The 15672-nt window shown below is 41.7% G+C and overlaps 1 protein-coding gene across 5 annotated transcripts in view; it reads right to left on the reverse strand.

Annotated features, from left to right (window-relative positions):
- The window catches only part of DIP2A (disco interacting protein 2 homolog A), a 110190-nt gene that overhangs the window by 94078 nt on the left and 440 nt on the right, over positions 1-15672 (reverse strand). The window lies entirely within an intron of this gene.

The following is a 15672-nucleotide window of genomic DNA, read 5'->3' on the forward strand; positions in this document are numbered from 1 at the left end:
TATTTCTATGTCTAGGCCTCACTTTCAACAGTCCTCAGTTATTAAAGGACTTGCTGCTCAGAACCTCCTCTAATAAAATTCTCCAAGAAGTGTCATGTGAAAGCCCTGACACTGGAAACTTCTTTGAAAAACCAAACAGAAAATAAAAAGAAAGAAAAATAAAAGAAAATAAAACTCCTTCTCCACTTGTCATCTGTTCTAAGCTGATGTCCATCTGTTCTGTCGTGTTGAGTTGGAAGGCACAGCATGCTGTTCGGGTTTCCTCCATGCAGGAGAAAGTCGTAGACGAAGAGCAAGCGCCAGATACTGGGCAAAAAGAATTTATGCTTAACAAGTGCGGAAGCACTGAAGAAAACAGGATTACTATTTGGAAAGTAATCAGTATAAATTTTTTTCTTTTTTTTTTTTTTTTTTTTTTTTTTTGCAACGAGGGTGGTGAGAGCCTGGCCCAGGTTGGCCAGAGAGGTGGTGGATAAACCATCCCTGGAGACATCCCAGGCCAGGCTGGACGGGGCTCTGAGCAACCCGAGCTGGTGAAGAAGTCCCTGCTCATTACAGGGGGGCTGGACTAGATGAGCTTCGAAGGTCCCTTCAACCCAAATCATTCTGTGAATCTATTCTGTGATTCCACTCAAGAAACAACTAGAATATTGGTACCTCCTGGTTTTCTCAAAAGAAATCAATTTCTTCAAACATTTTCTCTAGTAAATATACCAATAGATTTTTTTTAAATGCTCATGCCAATTAAGTATAGACTGCACAAATCAGCAATTCAATAAATGATTTAAAAATACTTGGAATCAAAATAAATAATTTAAACAGAAAAAACAGTCCAAAATCTGAAGATCAGTCTCAACAGACTAACACCAATTCCTATAAAGCTGGTAATTGGATTTTTTTTTTTAAAATAAGTTTCCTTATTCTTAAAATACAATCCACTGGCATTTACAATTAAAGACCAAATAGTTTCATTTCATCAGATGCATATTACTTCACTGCTATTAAAAATCTCTACAAATCCATAAGCCTGCAAAAGTTACTATTTTATCACCTGGTTTATCATCTGAAGGGAGGATGTCAACACAATCAGGTTTTGTTTGGTTGGTTTTGGTTTGGTTTTTTTGTTTGTTTTTCATCCTGGTCACAATGTAGAAGTGTTGTGCTTACAGAAATAGCTGTTATTTGAAATAATCTGAACCACATTTTGCCAAATACATTTCTACCAATTATGGACAACAACATTATTTTCCAGTGAACAGTCATTGTCCTCCGGGTACAAAGCTACGCAATACGCTATACACCATCAGTTCACAATTTCACTGCAGTCATTCTACCAAATACAACATCCAGTGAAAATGACTGCAAAATAAGTTCTCAAGTTTTGAAATTCAGAATTTCCCTTATAAAAGGGCACTGAAAACCTATTTCATGTGATGAATGCAATTTTGGTAATCCAAATACCACATGAGTCATCAATCCATCCAACAGTGCCCTTCAGTCACCACAGGGAATTATCTCAGACCGATTCATAATCTCTCTTTATCTTGCATTGTCAAGACATTGCTTGTTTTAACGCAGCAAGGCTACCTCTTGTTATGAATCAGCCAATGTTATTTTTATCTTATCATGATCACTAGTTATGGTCTTAGTGAACAACAGCCAACAATAAAAAAAAAACCCCAAACTGGAGGACAGCAAGGGAAGAACTCGTGGGTTATCACTAGCACTGAAGACTTTGGACAGAGTTGGATAAAACCAAGAACAAGCTCTTCCCACAGTCAAAAAAAAAAAAAAAAAAAAAAAAAAAATCAAAAATCTACCTGTTTGTAGTACAACAGTGACCAAAATGGCCAAACCACAAAAGGAAACAACCCAGATAAACAGTAAAAGCAACCCTGATGGAAGAGCTGGCCAAGTGGAAGATGCAATGAAGTGCTGTAGGGCACAGAAGACACATAATGACCACAGGAACAAGTTGTCACATTTTAGCTATGCACAAGTTTTGTGTATTTACAATGATTTTTAAGTTTCTTTTTCTCCTCTGGTCCTGCCAAGAGGGAAGGATCCGCAATACAGCCGTTGTGTAAGTACCTACTCAGCCACTGAATCTGTGAAACTTCATTTATATAGTTCCCATTTAAAAAGCGCAAGACTTTATTTATTTCTTACTGCTATCCACCATTTACTGGCTTTCACCAGGCATCCAGCTCTTCTTCCAGCCAGTAAGCCACCTTCATCATCACAACCACCTGGCTAGGATTTTACAACGCACCGGCTTATCTCAAAGTTTAAGACCCATCCAACTTGCAGAGGCAAAAGTAATATATATCAGGATGCATACAGAGCCTTTATATTATTTAAAATATTATTTATAATCTTAACAGTAGCTTAAGATTATAATATCAAGCCATAGCTACAGGTGATTACAGAATATAAGGGATACCTACAAACAGACATTCGCAGCATAAGATGGACAGAAACTCTCAGGAACTGGGAATCGTGCTGATGCCCCTGTCAGATCGTGGTTTATTGTTCCATTTTCCAAGTAAGAATTCATGCAACTAGTCCATAAGTTTTTTTTTTTTTGGTTACCTATTCTGGAAAAGGAGAATAAGTGAAGCTCCCTTTGTATTGTTCAGGACCTGGTAAGATCTGCGCCCCATCAGCCAAGCACATCTCAGAGGCACATTATTGACAGGGATATGAGTTATTCCTTGTGGTTCTGCTTCCCTTTCTCTTCCTGCTGGAAAACTCTGCAAGGTTTCTCTAGCTTAGCCTGTGCTGTGCCACAAGTTTCTATTATTAACCATAAAGTTAAAAAAAAAAAAAATTCACTTTAACTGAAAAAGAAAATGGTGATAACCACAGTTCTACCTTTTGTAGATCTTCATTCTACAGTGTCTGGAGCAGCCCCTGCCTCCTGCGAATAGATCTGTTACAAGTATTTCCAGCATCCAAAGAGTTTTTCCTCCAGTTAACAGAACCTAAACATTCTGAAGGATACCTGAAAAACACCTTTCACTAGTAAAGGGAGATTCTCATCTGCTACAGCTTAATGCTCAGTGTCAGGCACTGATAAATTTATAAATTGATGTCCTATGGAAATAAAAACTAGCCAAATCTGAACAGTGTCAATATCTGCTAAAACCCAAATTTGAAGAAAACCATGACTTTGCACTCATTTAGACAAGAGTTGCTGATACATCTAACCCTGGTGTCACCAGTTTGAAAAGTCTAGAAATACAGATATAATCCGCCCTAATCACCTTAAGTTAATCAGAAGAGCATTTCCTCTTTAAAAATACTCATTTCCTTAACACATTCCTTCATCTGTCACACAATCACATTGGTTGATTATTATAGCAACGCTTTATAACAGACCAGTTTGCTGCATTATTCAAGAAAAGTAACCCAAAACCTCATCAACAGGTGAGGAAAGGGAGCACGGGGACAAAAGCGCAAAACTGACACGTCCAACTACAGTTTTGGATTCGACCACCACCAAATATATTGTTTCTCAGTTTACCAAACTGCTCAAGGAAGACAAACTCACAACGAGCAAAAATACGACACACAAACCCACCACAGCCCAACCAGGCTTAACCTTATGGGTGTCTGCTGGGTAAATAAGCGTGGCCCAAAAGTCAACTGAGACTACATGGAGTCAAACTGGGAGGAACTCCAGAGTGAGAGCTTTCCATGTGCAAGCTCATCGAGCAACAATGTCCTTGCATGACAGCAAGAAAAAAGAAAACAAAAGATCTCCAGCTCCTGCTTAAGGAGCAACTCCGGGTTCGTCAGCTTGGCTGCTAAGAAGTTTCAAGGTCACGAATTTTACTGTGCACATGTATGACTCAAGGGCACTAGAAACAAGAAAAAGAGCAAGAATCTCAAGTGCAGCCATTGTAATTCCCACAACACGCGCTACAACTTCAACTAGCTGGTTTACATAGCTTAAGTTTCTTCGTGTTACTTAGTAAACGAAAACGTAGACGAAAAAAGAAAAAAAAACTAGAAAAAGATGCCCAAAGTTAAATACTTGCTTCAAATGCTGTTTCTGGGGGAAGAAAAAAAAAAAAAAGAAAAAAAAGAAAAATATTTACCAAGCTCCTGTCTCTGGAAAGAGGAATACTCTTTGCAAATGGAAGTAATTCCCACCAAATACAAATTACACACAAATGTTTGTAATGAGAAACTTAACTATTTTGTTAAACAGCATGTAATTGTAAACAAACATTTTTTCCCCAGCAATCCCGAATGTCACAGAATCATAGAATCACAGAATGTTAGGGATTGGAAGGGACCTCGAAAGCTCATCCAGTCCAACCCCCCCGCCGGAGCAGGAACACCCAGATGAGGTTACACAGGAAGGTGTCCAGGCGGGTTTGAATGTCTCCAGAGAAGGAGGCTCCACAACCTCCCTGGGCAGCCTGCTCCAGTGTTCCGTCACCCTCACTGTGAAGAAGTTTCTTCTCAAATTTAAGTGGAACCTCTTGTGTTCCAGCTTGAACCCATTACCCCTTGTCTTACCATTGGTCGTCACCCAGAAGAGCCTGGCTCGATCCTCCTGACACTCACCCTTTATATATTGATCCCCATGAATGAGGTCACCCCTCAGTCTCCTCTTCTCCAGCTCCAGAGCCCCAGCTCCTCAGCCTTTCCTCACACGGGAGATGCTCCACTCCCTTCAGCATCTTCGTGGCTGCGCTGGACTCTCTCCAGCAGTTCCCTGTCCTTCTGGAACTGAGGGGCCCAGAACTGGACACAATATTCCAGATGAGGTCTCGCCAGGGCAGAGTAGAGGGGGAGGAGAACCTCTCTGACCTACTGACCACCCCCCTGCTAATACACCCCAGGTACCACTGGCCTTCCTGGCCACAAGGGCACAGTGCTGGCTCACGGTCATCCTGCTGTCCCCCAGGAAATGTCTTTTCCTAACCTTGCCTCCCAGTGTGCATTAATGACACAATACGTCTGACGTACTTTCTTTGCAATGACAAATTCCTGTATTTTCTTAATATTTCTTATTCCTTACAAAATAAGGTGGAGGTCTCATATTGTGGGACTTTTACGGAACTCAAGTCTTCATACCAGGAAGCAAAACGATCTTGAAGATAACAAAACATACAAGTATCGCTTTCTATCCCTCAGCTTCTTCTCCCTACTGTACTACAGCATGCAGACTGTTTCTGCCAAAAAAGTGGCCGGATCAAAGACCAAAGGTGAAAACCCTATGGTCATCACGGGACAGAGCGTGACGCAATCAGCTGGAAATCCTCCAGGTTGGCAGAGACCAGCACAGGGACAGTGACCAGCACGTGGTGCGGCGCTGCTCGTCACCTGCCATCCTCACCGCAAATACACCCTTTTTATCATGGGCACCCTCCTACCTCTGTGCCTTGTCACAACAGGAAAAAGCAGAACCCAAACCCACAGTTTTCCTCGCCTCCAAAAAAGCTGCAGTTCCCAGACTGCCCTGCAGAAACCGATTTGCGGCACAACAGAGCTGAAGGCCTTCCAGTAATATTCAAAGCACCTACCATCCCAGGTTTTCAGTTCTCCGTACGCAAATACCTTTCTCAAACCCTATCTGATAAAATATTGAGTGGCTTGTATTTTTCCTTCTATCTGATTAATCGCAGATCTGTGGGACGGTAACATTGATCCTGCACAATGATTTATGGGAATTTTTATATTTCAGGTTCTAGAAGGAGAAAACACGCTATAGCCACAGAGGACATTGTTTCGTTCCAGGCTGGATCCAGGGCAGCTCTGAAGAACAGCAGTACAGATACAGGCAGGTGCTGAAAAAATGTATTTCGGGTATGGATTCATACTGCAGCTACGCTGAAGCACTGGCACCTCCTTCTCCCCTCAACCCAATCCTTCCAACCAGCTCCAAGCCCATCTGGCTATAACACTAAGCCAATTCACCTCGCTAAATTGCTTTAAATATATGTTCACTTTCTCTCATGTTAACTCGCTGCCACTGTACCACAGCATCAGACAGACACCAGATGTAGCTCGACATCAAAACCTGAGGACAGGAATTCTCCTTTTGGGCAACGGTTGATTCTGTAGTTCAGCTGATGAAAGAGCACTCTGCCCAGAGCCTGGGGACAAAGGGGGGCTATTGGTATATTTGCAGTGTCCATATATAGCAAATATTAGAATAAGCAGAATTTTGTCAGAGCTTTCTCGCTGGTGTCCAGGAGGAACATTGAACAACAAGTTCTGCTAGTGAAGGGAGGAGGCCCAACTAAATTCCCCAGCTATAAGAGGTCTATTCAAATTCCTAAAGGCACTCGGTGATAATAAAACAGAAACATCTTGACCTTTAAAAGGTAACAATATGAGAGAGAAGATTAAGAGCTGCTTCTTTCTTCACTGTCTTGCCAGTAAGTTTATCAGACACCCACTACAAGAGACAAGCTTCGACATGGGAAAACGAAACAAAAACCCAAGGAGGTTTAAAATAAAACAGGTTATTAAAAAGGAGGAGTAAGACGCACTTGTGAAGAGGTAAACCAAACAATGGTGCATTTTCCAACACGGCTTCAGGGGAGTAGTTGCAACAAAGATGACCGATCTTTGTGTCCTGTTGAGCATTGCTGGGGAAACAACAGCGAGAAAGAACAACGGTGGTAATAAAACAGTCAGAAGAAGGTGGAAGGACGTGATGATTCGGAGGCTTCGATGATTCAGCCGTGATTTCAGGTTGGTCCCCTGAATTCTGCGTTGCAGAACTGCTTGCTTCAGCCTTAGCACAGGAAAACCACACACTTATATCTGACCATAGATCATCAGGTTTGGGTCTGCAATCATCGCTTCCAGAAAACGAGGAGAATGCCACAAATTTATGCTTCCTTGAGAGCTAAAACCTTCTGCCAAGAAGCTGTCAAATACTTTGATACTTATTCCAAGGTAAATACACAGGTTCTTTATAACCAAATTACAATCAGAGAGATGGAAATATTTTGCCTCTGTATTTGCATACAGGTATAGTAAAAAGATCGTTCTTCCAGTAACAGAACTGCGTGACACATCTGTAACTCAGCGCTATGGAATGTCATCAGGCTGGCATCTCGAATCTGTGTTACACTGTTCTTCGGTCCAAAAAATGCCCTTTGTCAATGAGATCACATTTTGGAAGAATAGTTTCTTCCTTTAAAAATAAATAAATAACCCCTCACTAATAGCTTCTTACAGAAAGCATTTTAACTAGCAGATGGGGGGAAATAATCGCTTTATGTTCTCGAGATTGACAGAGCTTGATTGAGGTTTGGGGGGAGGACAGGGTTCAACGTTAATTTTATAGAGGTCTATTTACTTCATAAACACATGGATTTATGAACAATTCCTAAAGGAGTTTCTGACAAACGTTATCTACCTCTTAGCTAGATAAAACCCAGCATTTCACAGTTATCTCTATTATTGCCATTCAGACCAGCAATGCATTAAGGTATCTCCAAACTGCCAATTAAGTCTTCAACCTCAGTCTCCAAAAACTATGGTTGACCACTCAATGCAGAATTGGTTCTGGTAGAGACAGAGAGTATTTTACGTTCTTCTATTCAAACACTGGGAAGAGAATAATTTAAACACTGGTTAACTATAGCAGAAATCCAAGAGAGGGGAAAAAAAAAAAAAGCCCAAACCACCTAACTGGTCGAGTCTGAAATTCTGCTTTGATTGGAAAGAAAGTTGATGACCTAGCACTCCCAGTTCTCCTGGTTGTGCATTTTCTGTTTCCTTAAAGCGATAAAGATAAAACCACAGTAGATTTAGTCAATTTTTTGTAAGCCCTTAAGTGCATCCCTATCACGCCTAAGTTGAAGCCACAGATGTCAAAGTAAGACTGGATGTCCTTACGTCTTCTACAGGTTCTCTTTGCTCACAGGACTGTTTTCATCAGAAGCAGTTAAAGATTAAAAATATAAGGATGCTCTGAGCTAAGACAAGACACTTTGCTCATCCTCCCATGTTCCAGTAGGTAGGAAAAATAAAAAAAGAAGGGGAGAGGGGCAGAATAACACTGATGAAAAAAGAATATGATGGGGGAGTGGGAACCAGATTGAAAGGGAAGACGCATTACAGATCAAAACCACAGACAATCATATTATTTCACCAACACGACAGATCTTTCCAGCATGGTTCCTACTAATCTTCAAGGCCCACCCAGAAAGCGCTTCTAAACCAACTTCTCATTACCTTCCAAAATAGAGAGGAGAAAAAAAAAATTCTAGTCTGATGATCCAGCACATCAGACGTGGTAAGAAAAGGAAAATGGGTCAGTTCGGTTTTCGGTCAGAATATAGAAGGGTACACAGGACTCTGAACTCTTCACACCATCTCTGTTAACCACCATCTCTCTTAAATCACTAGTTTATGAATTAATTCTACTGAGGACATAGCAAGGTTTGGATAATAAATTCAACTATAATGCATTCCCACAGGTGAATGAGAAGTGACAGTCTGCCCCATTTCTGAGGAATAAGCTTTTCATTTGAAAAAAATTAAAGGGGGGTGTGTGTAAAAAAAAAAAAAAAAAGACTGCAATAAAAATGTGTAAAATTGTTTTTCACTGTAGTAATCCATGAAACATAGCTACAAGAGTCTCAGTTGTCACCATTACAATTATACTAATGCGATGGGATAACTGAAAGATTGGGAATGGTCCCAACTACAACACTTAACTCAGTTTAGAAAAACACCTCCCGCACGTTCTAGACAGGGCGGCTCAACCTCGACAGCCACTGTCAGCAACAGACCCAACCGCAGCTTTGCAGACCAGCACAAGCTTCCCAACCTCATGTGGTTGGAGACAAAAATGTACAGGAAAAACAGCTGCTGTCACCTCGGCGCCAGTAGCCTGGCTCAACAGAAGTCCTCCTGGTGTGCCTCTCCTCCACCTCCCCTTTCTTCTCCTGCTCTACCAGCAAACCAGGTGAGGGCAAGAGTCAACGCCTGATCAGCCTGCAAAACGCGCTGTGCCCCAAAGGCACACGATGGATGGAAGCAACGCACAGACCAGATGCCTAACAAGTCACCTGGCTGGACTGGCTTTATCTCAACAGACATGTGGCCTTCAAATGAACTTCGGTTCTCTTCTGAAGCAGAGCAGGAAGATTCTGAACCCACTTTTTGAAAACAAAACAAAACAAAACACAAAAACCCAACAAAAACGCCATTCTTTGCCATACCAAGTAAGGACGTTATTTTCTTTTTACAGTTTAATAGCAATGGTATCATTAAGGTTGTCATAACCAGCAAGGAAACAAAAATCTTCATTCCAAACATCACCTTATTAGACAAGTGAATCTGTGTTTTCTATCATAATCAGAAAGTTTTACTCGGAAAACAGGGGAGCTTTAAAAGCAATCTAGTTTTCAGCTGCTGCTGTTAGAAAAGAAGACAGCTTCAGAAAGCTGAAGTTACACAGCACCTGTTCTTTCGCGACCTGGACTATCTGAGCAGTGGGAGCGATGGGCCGAGCCAGAGCAATGACCACCCGCTGGGCAGCCCCTTCCCGGCCAGCCTGTCCACGGCTGCAGGTGACTTTGCCCCCACTGACGCCACCAGTGAAACGGGCTGGGACAGCAGCTCCATCCAGCAGCAACACCTTTCGCCTGTGAAGCCCCAAAGCTTCACCAGCTTTTCAGAGCAGGCATGAAATCTGCTCGGACATAAACAAAAACAGAGCTTTGGAGCAAAGGCTTACCACCATGAAGGCAGCAGCTTTAATCTCCAAGAAGATGTCCTCAAAGATGGCTGTACCTGGAATTCCATAAACACATCCACTGTTCATTTCAAATAGCAGCAAGTAGAATCCTCCACCTGTTACAGGCTATGAAAAGCCTCCCTTTTCATGAAATACTGAATATCGTCCTAATAATAAACCCATAATACACACATTAAACAACATAAAATTAAGAATGACACAAGCTGAGAAGATGCTTAGAGACTCACCAATATAACACAGGACAAGGTCAAGCCATTATAATTAGATTCTCTGATTATTTCAGGAAGGTGATGTTAGCTACATCCTTCTGTAGCTTTACAATCAAAATCTCCCACAGCAATACCAAACTATAGGTACATTTTGATAAAAGGACTCAAATGTGCTTGTACAGATACAATGCACATTTGAGTTGGCTTATAAGCAATACAGCATTAAAGCAGTGAGTATTCATAAAGACTCTGATAGTACCTGACTTGCAGATAGGGCTGGCACAAAGAGCTAGTCTTGTCCCATCAATTGATAGTCACCAACAATGAGCCCTCAAAGCTCTTCTTCAGATACCTAACAGGACCAGAATTAAAGGATCCCTCACGTATGGTAACCACGAAGCTTGCGATGGCAACTGCTCCTTGCCACAAGACCGGTCGATAATAAAGAAATAAATCAGAAACCTGCCTCCCCTCGAACATCGCGTGACTACTCCAGTCACAAGCCGGACCTAAGGATACGAGCCAGCCTGGAGGACACCAGCCAGTCGCTTCCCAAGACCTGCGCCGGGTGTAACGTGTGAGAACAAGCTTTGTAGACTTACTGAGTCCCCATGGGCATTTGGCAGCCTCACGTACTATCACACAATTAGCAGTTTCTGTTGGAGAGGCCCAGAAATTAAGCAACAAAGACGCTGCAGGTCAAGTTTCACAGACTACCAGCCCCTTAGAGAGCATCTGTCTCCCCAGTTCCAACAGTTCTTCCCACTGACAGCCTCAGATCATATTTATTTCCAAGTATTAAAATGACTGCAGAAGTAATAAACAACTGCAATTTGCAGACATACTTTTTGAAAACTTCCATAACAGAAAGCTACCAGTTTAAGACCAGAAAAAAAATTAGCACCCAAATACCATGCTTCATCATAAGGAAAATAGGTTAAAGTGTGTGTGTCTTTTCCTTTCCTGATTTCACATATAGTAGTTTAATACCACATCAATACTGCTAATGTAACAAAAGCAATTAAGTTGAACTTTTCAGCTCTGACCACTACCTTTAGTTTTTATAATAAAGGTGTTCTGCCCCAAAAAAGCATTCTGTTACCATTTTAGTTTTTAAAAAACCCAACCAAACTGTTAGTAGGGGCTACTACTGGCTAGTAGTTATTACAGAAAGTATTTGCTGGAGTATTGCTGGAATATTTGCAGCAGCCAAAAAATGTCAGACACTGAATACCTTTAATTTTTCTTCAAGAACCCCTTCTTAGCTGACACCTTCCTCCACTCAACATTATACTACCTGCAGTCCCTCAAAACATGCCAAAAAAACCAAACCAACCAACAACCAAAAAAGCCAAACACCCCAAACTAATAGTCAAAGCTCCCTTGTCACATGCACCAATTCTTTCTTAAACAGGAAATTATTGGGATCAAAATTACATTAGTGAACTTTCTGTCCAGCCAGACATGAACATCCCATCGGGAACCAGCGTGACCTGCACATTGAACGTTCCAGCCGAACTACCACACTTTCCACGAACACTTAACCAGGCTCAGAAGAAACTTTGGAGTGATATGTTAAGAGATCGAAAACACAACACCCCAAATAAACATGAAATCAAGTTATAATTAAGACAGTAAACTACGTGACAACACTTTTCTGTCTCAGGACTAATTCTGTAGCCTGGCTGGTAGAAGCCATCAAAAGCAGGATTTCCCATCTGGCAGTCAGTGGGGTAACGGAATAGATTGGAACTAGAAAAAAACATCTTCAGCCTCTTTATAGCAGGTAATCTCTGTTCAAAGTTTCAGCTCAGTTCCACAATAAGACTGACTTACAAATTCCTAGGAAACAGAGAAAAAACACATCCATATATTTAACATTTAAAGCTGGTCAGAAGTTCAGACAAAAAAAAAAGAGTAACATTCACCCACTGGTCAAAGAGCCACCAGAAAGTCTGTAAACCCCCATTTTTTCCCCTTAGCTTTTACATAACATTTACTGAATGCAAATCATATGTTATCCATCCAAATAGCCCAGTCTCACCAGAACCACATAGCAAAATGTACAACAAATTTCCAATAAAAGAAACAAGCGTAGCTCTCATAAGACCCTGACCTGCCAGCTGAGGGAACTACCACCACCACTGACTCCAGATGACAAAGCCACACAACATAACACCAGTGGGATTGTCCCCGTTGCCACACAGACATATAGTACAGTTTTCTCTTCGACTACTTCTATTGCCCTTGGATTAGAAAGAAACAAGCGAGGCATCTTCCTGCACAGATGACCTGAAAGCAGCAAAAAACTGACCCAATTCCACAAGCCCCAGGTTTAGGAGAGTAAAAGTGAAGCTGCTCACATGATGGAAGCGCAGTGCCCAGCGCTCTTCAGAAAGAGGTCTTGAAGCATCAGGATTTATTTCTGCCAGAGAAAGGGTTTAATGACCTCTCAAACTCTCCTCTCTTACCCAAAGCATACGTCTCATTGCATAAGCCAGCAAATTATAGGTGTGTGCCATAGAGAAAACTGTAGCAGAAAAAGTGGGAAAGCTCTGAAAAGGAGAAGGATAAAAATGAGGAGCCTTCTGCACAAGAGAACAGTCAAAAGTTGTTTTGAGGCATAGCTTTCAAATAAAATGTGGTTTTCATGAATGGATGTATTATACAAGTAACATTCACGTCTAAATGAGACCCAGTCTTCAAAATTATCATACCTTCATGCAAAGCAGCGTACAAATACAATTAGACACACAAAAATACACACAGATACCTGATGCACTATCCTAAACCAGCAATAGGCAAATTGATGCTTTTCCTACAAAGTCTCCACTGCAGATTGGATTTTTTTTTTTTTTAGAAAGTGGAGTTTATAACCTTCGTTCTCTTTCAGAGCGCAGAAGAAAAAATATTTTATAGCGACTAATAAAAAGCTGAAGTACTCGACTTGCACAGCATCACTTTCATGCTTTTACAGAAGACCCTGCCAGGCCGATTAGGGAACTTCACATCTTTCCATTACATCAGAAAGTTGCTGCATCTTAGTCTTAAGGTAAGAAAGCTTAGTCGACAGGTCAAGGAGCTACAATTCAGCTTAGCTGCCAATCGCCATCTCAAAATTGCCCTTATCTCCCAGAAAGGTTGCGGCAGATCTCTTTGTTTTCACTAAAATACCGATTTTTTTCCGCAAGAAAGAAATTACAGTGTTGACAAAGCAACACCAGCATCATTGTTCTAGGGTTTCTTTTTTACCCCAAACTAGTATTCTTCTAGCACATGAAGAATACAAACAATTGTCAATCCAGAGATTAGGATCTTGTAAAAGCGGGAGGATCCATCACACTGCACAGGACCAGAATTGCAGCAAGAGTTGGAGTTCCTTCCCATCCAAAACTCTTCTAACTGACACTTTATTTGGGATTTTGAGTTGTCTTCATAAAGTAGCAATGTAATCTGACTGTCCTCATTTTTGTCTACATCTAAATGCAAACACTCTTCCCATCTTTCACTATGACAACCTGGGGCAAAATGAAAGGAAGTTTTTAATCATCTTCCCAATTTGTTTCTAGGTGAAAGCAACGTAATCAGGGAGAACATATGTTATTCCCATAGCATACATTACATTTCAATTAACAAGGTACACAGACAAAGTGGAAAGGAACTTGCTCTTAAGTTTCTTTTCTTTCCCTCCCTTCACGCTTCCTCTCAGATTATTGTAACATCCTCCCAAGTACGACCTTCTCCCATTTATAGCGTGTTCAGCATAAGAAATTCCCCATTAAATCTCCCTGCAGTCCATGTGTTTTCACACACATGTAAAAAATGCCTTTGCTAAGGCAGAGGTCAGCTACAACATCCATACAAAGTGCAGAAGAGCACTGTACAGCCACTAAAAAGGTTGCTGAACACTTGAAGAAGTAGTTGTCAGCAGTGGCTTTCCGCTGTGGGCTGGATTCTGCTCAAACAAAAGAGAGCGAAATAACTGACAATCTCTACAGGTCTCAATTTACTTCTTCTAGAAGGAGTACTATATAAAGTTTATATCCACTGTACGCAGATTAAAATGCAAATATCTAATCCTAGATCACTATTTCTTCCCCTCCAAGCAAGCAAGTTCTGAATACTAATGATAGAAGGGTCCTTTAAAAGTAGCATATACAAACTTCAACTGATCACTAACAAGAGCACATAATATATTACCAGATGAAGAAGAATTCCTGCCTGCAAACACTTTCAAGTCATTTAGGCAGGGCAGAGAAGGAATTGCGCCTTAGATCAAAGATTGTGCCCAAGATCATAAACTGAGTCTTCAGAGCGGCCAAGAAGTTTGAGCCAACGTTACCACTTTATCCAATCACTCAATCCAGCAGCTACACAGCAATACAAATTTCAGTATTAGATACACTCGCAATCACTCCAGGGCATCTCACAGATTTAACGTACTGCAGACCCACATCTAAAAGATCCCAGTGGTTAAGCAAACACGCAGTGAGGACCCACACAGAAGATATCCCGGCAGAGCACGTGGGGACCAGCTGCTGCGGGTCGCAGGAACCTCTTGCACAAGCAGCCGTACCTGCCAGGTTCTGCTTCCTACTGCTCTGGCAGACATGCAGCGACAGGTTAAACTTGGACAACAAAGTTACTAACCCTATACTTTTCCCCTGCCTCTGCACCAAAGGTTCCACACTGGAGGTGAGGACAGCAGATCCGTGAATCATTTCCGAAACCACGACACACATCAGGCAGCACACGAAGGTGAAATAACTCCGGTTTTGCCCACCTGAACGTACTGATCTGAAAGCTACAACACCTGAAGAGCAGAGTGAATGCTCCCGCCCCAGGACCGTGGCATTAACAGCTTTTTAGCTCTTCTGTTTCAAGGTGCAGCTTGACAACATAGCGACGGAAAACACAACAACCAACTGTTCCCAGAAAATGCTGCCTCCATCTCCCCCACCTCTTGCTCCTACACCTGTGCAGGGTGGGACATGCCAGGGAATCAATATAAAAAACTGAACTAAAATAACATCCTACCAAGAAAACACGTATAATTCCCACGGGGGTCACAGAATAAGAGTAAGATAAGAATACCACAGGGAACCAGGCTTTAAGAGGTAGATTCCTCCAGGCCAGCATAAAACAAGGGAAAAGACTACAGGTGGAAAAAGAATAATTCATCAACAAGTTTATATTTTCTTTTCTAAATATTTATGCAATGAGAAGAAGGCTGTTTTCCTGACAAATCAAATAAGTAACAGTGTGAGGGTTTATTCTTACGCACACACGCAGTTAAGTGCACATCCTACTTATCCTGAGATGTTTCATATACTGATATATATACCGCCACCACCAAGCACAAGCCTGGAGGTGGAAGGAAAGGCACTGTGCCTTTGGGGGTTTAAGTTCGTGTGGCACTGAGCCTCCGCCTGGCCCTGCGCCCCTGCCACCTCCGAGCTCCTTAACTACACAAGTGGAGGGAATGTCACCATATTCCTGCCTGGAAACCTGATATACAGGAAAGCATAAAAACACTGGGAACTATAGAGAGATCCAAAAGGGAAAGGCTTCAAATTTTAGCTATAATTAGGAACATATATTAAAAAAGCAAACCCAAAGTGGTATTTTCAGAGTACCCAGCTGCACGCTAACTGGCCATTCCGGCCCCCGTTCAGACCGAACGGGCAGACACCCCCTGGCCATCCCAAAACGCCTGCGAAG

This window comes from Caloenas nicobarica, chromosome 6, assembly GCF_036013445.1.
Source record: "Caloenas nicobarica isolate bCalNic1 chromosome 6, bCalNic1.hap1, whole genome shotgun sequence".
NCBI lineage: Eukaryota > Metazoa > Chordata > Aves > Columbiformes > Columbidae > Caloenas > Caloenas nicobarica.